The following is a 12087-nucleotide window of genomic DNA, read 5'->3' on the forward strand; positions in this document are numbered from 1 at the left end:
TTTCTTCTCTGGCCCAGAAATCCGAAAGTATATAATGATTTCTCTTTTCCATACATACTTCTCCATAAAGCTCTAACAACGTTGCCCCTTTCTTCCACCAGAACGTTGCTTATTCTTCAGTGAGTTACTTCCCTCTCTGCCTTTTTGTTGGTGGTATTACTGTCCTCTCTGAGTTGCTGCTGATCCCCTCTTACAGCGAGCAGCAAAAGTTAATATGCTGGGGGTTCACAGTGAGGGCTCAGTAGAAACTGAGAAACAAGCATATGTCTTGCAGATAAGCTTCTTGTCCTTCTCAGGTTCTGTAGAACCTTGGTATGTCCTTTGCTTCCATAAGAAAAGCTAGGTACAGAATTCAAGTAAGATCTGTAGCATTCATGGAGAAGACAATAGCACCCCACTCCAGTACTCTTGCCTGGAAAATCCCATGGATGAAGGAGCCTGGTAGGCTGCAGTCCATGGGGTCGCTAAGAATCAGACATGACTGAGCAACTCCACTTTCATGCATTGGAGAGGGAAATGGCAACCCACTCCAATGTTCTTGCCTGGAGAATCCCAGGGATGGTGAGCCTGGTGGGCTGCCATCTATGGGACCTCACAGAGTCTGACATGACTGAAGCGACTTAGCAGCAGCAGCAGCAGCAGCTGTAGCATTCATGAATGGATTCCTCCAATACTTGATGCTAAGTTGCTTCAGTCATGTCGGACTCTTTGCGACCCTATGGACGGTAGCCTGCCAGGCTCCTCTGTCCATGGGATTTTCCAAACAAGAATACTGGAGTGGGTTGCCATTTCCTTCTACACCAACATTTGATAGATTGCCAGAAAGAGGTGTTGCTTTAAAAGAGAAAGTTTTTTCACACCCAGAAATAATAAAAATCACAAACAACTAGTCTTGTGTCTGCATGGCACACAGGAAGGAGGAAGGAAGAGACAAAAAGAAGTCTGACGCCTCCCTTTAGAAAGCTCTCCAAAACCCCTCCAATGACCTCCGCTTACATCTCCCTTGTGAGGACTGGGACATATGTCTTTATCCCTAGCCACAAGGAAGGCTGAGAAGGTGATTCTTTTACTCTGGGAATATTGCCACTCTAAACAAAAGCCAGGGTTCATTAGTGAGGAAGAAGAACAAATAATGAGTAGGAAACTGTCAGTTTTGGCTACCCCTGGGGTAAATCCACTCAGTTTCCCGAGTTTCAACTTTCTCTTTTGTAAAATGACTGATGTTGAACTAAACGGTCTCTAACCTACCTCTTCGTGGTCTTAGTGCTAATAATATCTCCCATTTAAGGATCCCTTTGCCACCTGGCAGCACTAGCTGCTCCTCTTTTCCCCGAAAAATACTGCTATTATAAAAGATCTGTCCACCCAATCACTTGCTACTAGGAAATACTTCAGGCACAATATGCTTAACAGTTGCCTGAATTCCGCCTACAAGACCAAGATGGGGCTGGGGGCAAGGGTCTTAGAATCAGCTGCTGTAGAGGCAGGGAGTGAAACTGTCCATGAGAGTCTAGATAGGTGTCCACAAGTTGAACACTGAGCATTCACGTATTCAGATGCCTGGTGGTATTTTCCGCTCTTTATTTAGTCAGTGTGTGAACAGCACCATGGAGCATGAAGAACTTCTCAAAGATGTGCTGTGTGCTTAGTCGCTCAGTCGTGTCTGACTCTGTGTGACCCCGTGGACTGTAGCCCACCCGGCTCCTCTGTCCTTGGGGATTCTCCAGGCAAGAATACTGGAGTGGGTTGCCATGCCCTCCTCCAGGGGATCTTCCCAACCCAGGGACTGAACCCAGGTCTCCTGCATTGCAGGCAGATTCATTACCATCTGAGCCACCACGGAAGCCCTTTCAAAGATGAGGGGCATACAAAGTGAAAACAGCATTAACACTTCCCGACGTTCTCTGTACGGACTTCTAAGACACAGGGTCAGGCACCCAACAAAACTTGCTTTATTATTTCTCTTACCTCTAAGAAGACAGTAAGATTAGTATACAAAATAATATCTAACTTCATTCCCCAGAGAAACCAAAATTAAGAAAAAACTGAATTCACATTTCTCGAAAAAAATAAAGGTAACCAGGCAGGTGCTGCTTCACCTAAAAGGAAGGTATTTAATAGAGGGATTACATGATGTGAATTTTTCACACTGAGAAGTCTGGCAATATCGAGGAGTCCCTCGCTGTGGGAAATCTAATTGCCAGTTTCCATCTAATGGACATAACTTTTCACTATAATGGCTTGACTGCCATGTGGATTACTGAAATAATTGTAACCTATAGAGAGCCACGGGCTTCCCAGGTGGCACTAGTAGTAAAGAACCTGCCTGCCAATTCAGGGGACATAAGAGACACGGGTTTGGTCCTTGGGTTGGGAAGATCCCCTGGAGCCAGGCATGGTAACCCACTCCAGTATTCTTGCCTGGAGAATCCTGAAGCAACTTAGCACGTGTAGACAGCCACAACTTTTAGCTTCGTTTTCACCCAAGACACCCTATTTTCTTTTCCTTGTAGTACACAACATAATACAATAGTTTTAACAAATAATACAAAAAATACCTGTTCCAATTTTTTTATGGCTGTGGACACAAATAAATAATTGTACAAGTTTAGAAGCTGAAATCTGTGATGATGAATGTTAAGCAGTTTAAGACTTAGAGACTGGAATTAGGGATATAAAAATATCTTGGCTTTAATAAACTTGCGTATTTACTTCAGCAGTCTTTGAGTACAAACATATTATAAAATATAGCTTTCTGACACAAATGCATCAAGCACCTATACCCAGAAAGGTCATTTACAAAACAATTTTTAACAGCTTTATGGAGGTATAATTTACATACCATAAAACCCACCAATTATAAGGGTATAATTTAGTATTTTTTATTAATATTAAATTATGGAGTTATTCAGGTATCTCATAGTCTATTTCTAAAACATAGGAATAGCTCTCCATTTATTGAGATTTTCTCTAATTTCTCTAGCTGTGCTCTATAGCTGTTAGTGTTCAGATATATTGCACTGCTTTTGTTAAATGCATTGCAAAGTATCTTATTATTGTGAAAGAAATTTATTTCTTAATTTCATTTGGGGTTATTTATTGTTTGTACATAGAAATGCAACTAATAATTGCATGGTAGACTGTATTTTGCAATATTGTAAAATTCATTAATTCATAATTAGAAAAAGTTTTACTTTTTCCTTTCCAGTTTTTATACCTTGATTTTTCTTGCCTTATCACTCTAGTTAGAACCTCTATTATAATACTGAATAAAAGTGGCAAGAATTGACATCCCTGCCAATTCCTAATGGTAGGGGAGAAGCACTCTATCTTAACCATAAGTATTGGTTTAGCTACATTCCATAAATGTTAGTATACTGTGGGTTTGTTTTACTCATTTAGAAACAAGCTTGGATTTCCCTGGTGGTCAGTGGTTAAGAATTCGCTTGCCAAGGCAGGGGACTTGGGTTTGATCCCTGGTCTGGAAGATCCCACATGCCATGGGCACTAAGCCTGTGTGCCACAACCGCTGAAGCCCCCTCGCCCTAGAGCCCTGCTCCCCAAGAAGAGGGAGCACCCCACTGAGAGGCCCGGGCACCGCAGCAAAGGGTTGCCCGTCAGCAAGACTAGAGAAAGCCTGTGCACAGTAACGAGCACCCATCTCAGGCAAAAGTAAAAATACATACATGTTCTTAGAGAAATGTTTTTTAATTTCCCCTTTTTCACAGGCCATTTAGAAATATATTACTTACGCAGGATACAGCATGCTTGGGGCTGGTGCATGGGGATGACCCACAGAGATGTTATGGGGAGGGAGGTGGGAGGGGGGTTCATGTTTGGGAACACATGTAAGAATTAAAGATTTTAAAATTAAAAAAATAAAAAACTACTAAAAAATATATATATATATTGCTTAATTTCCAAATTATTCCAAATTTCTAAATAATTTGGATTTCCCATATTTCTTTCTGTTGATTTCTCATCTAATTTGAACAAAAATCATTTTAAAAAATGATTTCAGTGTTTTTTAAATATATTAAGGCTGTGGAGAAATTGGAAGCCTAGTATATAGCTGGCGGAAGTAGAAAACGATGCAGTGAGAAACAGTTCAGTGGTCCCTCGAAAAGTTAAACATAAAATTACCAGCAATCCCACCTCTCAGAAGAACGGAAAGCGGGACTCAGGAGGTACTTGCTTGCACACAAGTACTCATTGCTGCCTTTTTTACAGTAACCAAATGACATAAACGATCCAAATGTTGATCAACATATGACTGGATAAACAGAATATACTATGATAGATACATATAATGAAATATTATTTGTCTATAATATGGAAGGAACTTCTGAGATATGTTTACAATATGGACAGACCTTAAAGACATTAGGCTAAGTGAAATAAGCTCGACACAGAAGGACAAATACTGTGTAATTTCACTTATACAAAATGTCTACAATAAACAAATTCATAGGAACAGAAAGTAGATTGAAAAATTAGGTGCCTGGCCCTTGGGTTGTAGTTTACTGTCTCCTAAAATATTATGTTTTGGGTAATATTCCATTTATGCTTAAAAGGAAAGCGCATTCTGCTGTTGGTAGAGAATTCCATGTCTCAGATCTTTGTTCTCCCTCTGTTCCTCCTTTACTGTATTCTTTTGTGGTTAATATTTTTTTAATGAACCTATTTCATTCTTCTGTTGATTTTTAACAATTCCTATTTCTTAATAGTTACTTTAAGAGTTATGACATAAACATTACCTGTCACAATCTACTTTAGGTTAACAGTGACTTAATACCAGTAAAATATAGCAGCTTAAGAAGGTAGTTCCAATTCTCCCCCCTCAATTGCCATATATATTATGTATGTATAACACCTATGTATGTTATAAACCCAAGAATACATTCTTATAATTAGCACTTTACACAGTCTAACATTGCAGTCTAAGATTGCAAAAGAAATTGAGTTTAAAAACATATGCACACAATTTGTTTACTCACGATTTATCATTTCTGGTACTCATCATTTTCTGCTATCTATAGTCATTTCCTTTCATTCTGAAAAACTCCTTTAGTATATTTGCAAGACAATGTGACAGCAATGAATTTCTTCTATCATTTAATCTGTAAATCCAAAATAATCACAATAAAAGTACTCTCAGGAATTTCCAGGAATTTGCCAAGTTAATTATAAAATTAATTCAAAAGAGAAACACACAAGATTTTAGTCAAGACAATTTATAAAAGAACAATGCTGTAGCAAATATAAAAACGAAGCCATAATAATTAGAACAACTGGTGTTAAGAATAGTAAGTAGATCAATAAGACAGAATAGAAAAATCTAGATTAAAATTTGTGATTAGATTTTACATGATTTATATTTATTTTCTAAGTAATACAGGTGATACTTCAAATCAGTGATGAAAGGGTGGAGAGCAAGGTGATGGAACAGGAGGATGCAGAACTCACCTGCCCCTGTGGACACATGAAAAATACAATTACATGTGGAACAATTCACACTGAAACAAACTGGAGACTGGCAAGAAGACGGCCATACAACCAAGGCGGTACCACAGATACATGCAGCACAATCAGGTGGGAAAGGAAGGGAAACAGTCAGGTTGGGACCTGCGGTCCTGGGAGAGTGTCAGAGGCAAACGGGTGGAGATTCGCCCTGGAAGTGAGTCATTCAGGCACAAACCGGCACCCTAGCCCTGGGGTCCAACATGGGGAGGACAAGCCCCTGTGCTGGTGGGGCTAACAGGAGGCCTGCAGAAAGCCAGGACTCCACTCATGAGGAGGACATGGCCACCAGCCTGCTCCCGAAGCAAGGCAGAGACAGTGGATCGAGACGGAACACCGCTGCCCCCCAGCCTGCCCCAGCCTGAGACAGGTAAGAGCTTCAGCAGCTTGCATCACAACCAGCTCTACACCGGGCTGGGGGCTGCCAAGGCTCAGGGAGAAGGCTCAGCAGAGAGACCACATATAACTCAGGCCTGATGTGACATCCGAGCAGGGCAGGGGCAGCCGTCACTGGTTCTTCCATAGGCGGCATGTCGGAAAGCAGCCTGGATCTCTGACCCCAGCCAGACTGCTACAGGCCATGCCCCAACTCACGCCAAGGGCCCACACCAGCCCTCCTTGTCCAGCACTGCCTCCCCATAGGGTGAGGCGAATGGTGCCGGGATGGGCGGGAGAACACACTAACAGGGGATGAAACCAGCTCAGACCCAGTCCTCAAGGCTTCAGCTCCAGTAACCTGGGACCCAAGCCGGCCCCTGACTGGGTGATGATGGCCACGGGAAAGACAGGAAGACCTAGCCAAGCCCCTCCAACTCAAGCGCACCTCCTACCAAGCCGATAGCTGCCAGCACACCCTGGGGAAGATGTGACTCAGGACCACAGCAGATTCAGCTCTCTTGCCAAAGCCACTGGGCACTCACCGAATGAGGATGCTCCCATATAAGGACACTCCTTCAAGACCACAATGGGTAACTGTCTCACATAATTTCAGAGAGACAAAGTCAAACAAAATGAGAAGACAGAGGAATCTGACCCAATTGAAAGAGAAAAAGAAAACCCCTTGGGAAAAAAATGAAATAAACAATTTACCAGGCAAAGAATTCAAAGAATTAGTAATATCAATGTTAACTGAGGTACATTTTTCGTGAAAGAAAAATATCTCTTTAGTAGAAGCCACTGATCTCATTCTAGAGGGCTCCATTCTTATGACCTAATCACCTCCCAAGGAGATCAGTCCTGGGTGTTCATTGGAGGGACTGATGTTGAAGCTGAAACTCCAATACTTTGGCCACCTGATGCAAAGAGCTGACTCATTTGAAAAGACCCTGATGCTGAGAAAGATTGAAGGCAGGAGGAGAAGGGGACCACAGAGGATGAGATGGTTGGAAGGCATCATCGACTCAATGGACATGGGTTTGGGTGGACTCCAGGAGTTGGTGATGGACAGGGAGGCCTGACGTGCTGCGGTTTGTGGGGTTGCGAAGAGTTGGACACGACTGAGTGACTGAACTGAACTGAATCACCTCCCAAAGATCTTACCTTCTAATACCATCACAACAGGGGTTGGGATTTCCACATAAGCGCTCTGGAGGGAACACTCACATTCGGTCTAAGGCTGAAGGCTGTCTGTCTGTCTTATTTCTGGTCACACTGTTGAGCTCTGTTATTATTTCTAATAGTTTGCTAGTTGGGTCTCCTGGAATTAAAAAAAAAAAACATTATATTATCTGAATACACATAGCTCACTTTTCCTATTCTTTGCCAATAGAGAATTTTTTACCCATTTTGTTACACTTTTCATTATAATGTTGGCTAGCAGAAATTTAAGTCATTCTGGACTTATTTCTGATTTTAATGGAAACCTTCCAAATAGTTCATCTTTGTAGTTGAGGATTTGGGGGGGTTAAGCATTAGAGGTTAATAATATCCTTGATTAGGGTAAGAAAGTTTTTTCTATTCCTACTATGCTAAAAAGAATTTTTTATTAGATATACATGTTGAAATTAATTGAATTCTTTCATGAGGCATCTGTTTACATGACTGTAGGATTTCCATTTTTAATCTAGTAATAGAGTGAATTATGTTAATTTTTTTCCAGTGTCGAATCTCTTCTGGGATAAGTCCTGCTTGGTTATGATATATAAATCTATCAATACATTACTGATGTACCAACATGTTCTTCAGCATTTTTGCTTCAGTGTCCATATTTGTCTCATTTGATCACTTTCTGGGGGCCTAGGATTCTTCCTGTTCCTTGTATGGGCCCTGAGTCAGTAGCACATTTGAAGTCATTTCCATTTTTAGCTTAGTAGCTTTTCTCTGTTAACATTATTCCATCTGCTTTGCATATGTCTCAGGATCCCTTATAATAATTTCTGGCCGGCCCAGTGTATCAATTCCTGTTTCCTAGTACTGCTATGAATTTTTTAAAAAGCAAAGCAGATCTGTCATTTCCAGGAACCTGAAATGGAAGGAACAGAGGTCTTTGCATAGCTCTATTTTCCATCTTCCTCAAAATCCAAGGTTGATGCCATTTTAGACTCTTGCTGGAATCTAATAATTTCTAGTATTCTCTGATCAGTTTAACTATCACCAGAAGCTAAACACATCTACCTAGTAACATTTTCTTCTCTTTCTAATGTGGTTTTTGGTTAAATTCCATAAAATGTTAGCTGTTAGGAATAAAGGTAGTCATACATTAGCCAAAGTTTTCTGTTACAGAGATAAGTCACAATTTGCCTTCCCCAGATGACTTTTCAACACTCAGTTGGGACAAATTTTTAGACTTCCTTAGAATGAACCGGCTTGATCAGCTACCAATCTTTTTTCCCTTCTGCATCAGAATAAGGATTTTTTTTCCCCCCAAATGAAATGTTAGTTACCTCAGCAACATTAAGAAGAGCTTTCTTTTTAAGTCCCCTTTCCCTTGAGGTGAAAAGGATATTGTATTTTCTAACAGTTTCTTTTCTTCAGAAGTCTATCACAGATAATCTTTGGCCCAAATTGGGTAGCAAACTGCTTTGGGGTTATTTGTTGAAAGACAGAGGATCAATTCTTGTCTCAGAGTTTCCCAGACTACAAAGTTGGAACTGTGTGCACATATCCTAAATTCATCCTCAGTCTCTGAGGACACAGTTGTTTCTCAAGTAAGTAAGACTTCCAGAAGGAAGCCTGGAATGGCCAGTTCCAGCTATCTTAGGAGCCTGAGGTCCCATCAACCAAGCTGCCGAGCATAGAGACTTGAATGCCTGCATTCCGTGTCCATTCCCTGAGTCCCGATAAGTATACCAACAACATTCATTCATTCATTCATCAAATATGACTGACCACCTACTGTGCGACCAGCAGTGTTCTGGCAGTGCAGATTCAGCAGTGAACAAGATAAGCAAGACTCTTAAAATACAAATGCCCTTTCAATACCATGCTGTGCTTTAGAAACTTCAATTTTATATTAGACTTTTTGATGCTGAAGGTAATATGAGCTGGCGGGGAGGGCAGAACTTTTTTTTCCTGCAAGGTACACTGTGAAATGATACACCGTTTCTTTCCTAGGAAATGGGATATGCAAAGAGGTCACTGGTTTGTTTGTCATTAGATACGGTAGAACTATATTAGATAACCAGGCTTCTTGCAACTAAGGTCCTGAAAACTAACCCCACACCCTGTCCCCAGCCCATTCACACTGGGACATAATTCTTTGGGGGATGGATGACACCTTCTATAAGTACGGGGAAGGTAGGGTTAAGAGAGGAAGCTGCCTCTGATCAATACAGCTGCGGCATCATCATGAATAATTTAACCACATACTCCGTTTTTGGTTTCTTTGCCCTTCTCTCATCATGCCTACTTGTGTTATTGCCACATAAGTCTGCTCTTCGCAAGGCTAAAGATTCTTCCCACAGGACCTCAGTCATTCTCTGGGGGCAAAGGTCCACTTTGTGTTATTTCTTCTGCCTCACAGGTTAGCATCAGTGTTTTTTAACCATCCTGAAGAATCTTGAGTCCATTGATGCTCTGAGATGTTACAAGCCAGGGATAAAGGAAATTACTTAGTGCTGCAATAAACGGGCTGGCTCTAGACCATTCTCCTCTAATTCCTTGTTTATGGTAGAGGGTTGTTTCTTTTGTGAGAATCGTGGGAGGGAAGACATGGGAGGAAGGAGAAGGGGTCATTTTCAGGATTCAGATCTGGTATCAGTTTTAGCAGCAGTGAGTGAGGAGATGGGGTTGTATTCAAAGGAAGAAATTAGTGTAAGATTATCACATAGCAGAATTCATTGGCTTTGGTAAAAGCGGTACGTGCGACTATTGTTTTCTTTTGCGACAAAACATATTTTTAAAACTATGTTTTTTTCTTCTTGGGCCACTGTAACATATTTTAAAAATCTCCTTCTTGTGCCACTGTTCCTCAACAAAGAACACAGATCATATCTCCATTAATTTGAAGTTAAAAATGTCAACATCAGTGTCGGCCACGAATTTACTGGTTAATCCAAGTACTGATATTTGACAGGGCTTCAAGTAGTGGTGTTCTGTTATAGAGGGGAGAAATATCTGGGGAGAGATTTACAGAGAAAAAAACACGGTACGAAAGAGGCTCTAAACATCATGCTATAAAACCAACATTGACTTTGAGCAGTAGGAAGGACAAGCTTTGGGTCAAGAAGCAGGCACATTTTCACTTACAGTTAGCCAGCCAAGGCAGAGGTGAGCTATGGAGTATGTTCAAAATTTTAAAAATAGCACCTTTGTCTGAAGATTAAGGGCACATGGGAAACCGCATGAAACTTCTATTTATTAACCTACTTGCTGCTCTTTGGTAGCTCCCGCATTTACTCCCTTCTCAGGGAACACTCGGGGAAGGAAACGGCACCCCACTCCAGCGTTCTTGCCTGGAGACTCCCAGGGACGGGGGAGCCTGGTGGGCTGCCGTCTCTGGGGTCGCACAGAGTCGGACACGACGGAAGCGACCTAGCAGCGGGGAACACTCTCCCTCCGAGTTTGGCTATCCTCGCCGCCTCACCTCTCCTCACTGACTCTACTTCATCTGCCTCTTATCTGAATCCAGAATTGAAATGCAGGGACCTGTGCCTTCTGTGATGTGAAACAGATTACGCTCTCCTCTAAGGACTCCCCTCTCCTAACGCTCGCAGGTCGCGAAGCTCCCAGGAGCGCCGAGGTTCCTCCCTGACCGCTGCCGCCTCCTGTACTCTGGCAGAGGAAAGTGAGGACGTCCAGTTAGGCTGGTTTGGCCAGTGTCAGAAGGTAATTACAATTAGTAACGAACTGAGAGTAAACCACAGCACCCCAACCTCGGGCTCTGACTCCGAACTCTCTCTTCATTTACCGAGCTGCGCACAATTTTGGATTCTATCAGGGGAAACATTATTATGACATTTCCCGTTACAAAGGGTTCTACTATGATCTTCTTTGTAACATATTTCTGGAACACAGTGACACTAAAAGTATTTCCTTAGAGATGCAGCAATACAGCTACATTAATATAAATTTTAAAATATATACATGTGCTGCAGATGTTATCCATTTTAGAGTGCCCTCAGCTTGCTAGAGGGAAGTGTTGTATTTCACAAAGCCATTTCATATTATATTTACTGTTAAATAGGAAAATTGTTAATATTTATCTTCTAGCACTTATCTAGTACAATATTCATCTTCTTTGCCATATAGCAAAACATGCATTGTGAATCATTACATATAAGGGTACTAGAAGATTTTTCCTATTTAAGAGTAAACAGTATAATATGAAATGGCTTTGTGAAATACAACACGTCCCCCTAGCAAGCTGAGGGAACTCTAAAAAAATAGATAACATTTGCAGCACATCAGTCAGAACTGGACATGGAACAACAGACTGGTTCCAAACAGGAAAAGGAGTACGTCAAGGCTGTATTTAACTGCTTATTTAACTTATATGCAGAGTACATCATGAGAAACACTGGGCTGGAGGAAGTAAAAGCTGGAATCAAGATTGCCAGGAGAAATATCAATAACCTCAGATATGCAGATGACACCACCCTTCTGGCAGAAAGTGAAGAACTAAAAAGCCTCTTGATGAAAGTGTAAGAGGAGAGTGAAAAAGTTGGCTTAAAGCTCAACATTCAGAAAACGAAGATCATGGCATCTGGTCCCATCACTTCATGGGAAATAGATGGGGAAACAGTGGAAACAGTGTCAGAGTTTATTTTTTGGGGCTCCAAAATCACTGCAGATGGTGACTGCAGCCATGAAATTAAAAGACGCTTACTCCTTGGAAGTAAAGTTATGACCAACCTAGATAGTATATTCAAAAGCAGAGACATTACTTTGCTGACTAAGGTCCGTCTAGTCAAGGCTATGGTTTTTCCAGTAGTCATGTATGGATGTGAGAGTTGGACTGTGAAGAAGGCTGAGCGCCGAAGAATTGATGCTTTTGAACTGTGGTGCTGGAGAAGACTCTTGAGAGTCCCTTGGACTGCAAGGAGATCCAACCAGTCCATTCTAAAGGAGATCAGTCCTGAGTGTTCATTGGAAGGACTGATGCTAAAGCTAAAACTCCAGTACTTTGGC

Source organism: Budorcas taxicolor, chromosome 10 (genome assembly GCF_023091745.1).
Source record: "Budorcas taxicolor isolate Tak-1 chromosome 10, Takin1.1, whole genome shotgun sequence".
NCBI classification, from domain to species: domain Eukaryota; kingdom Metazoa; phylum Chordata; class Mammalia; order Artiodactyla; family Bovidae; genus Budorcas; species Budorcas taxicolor.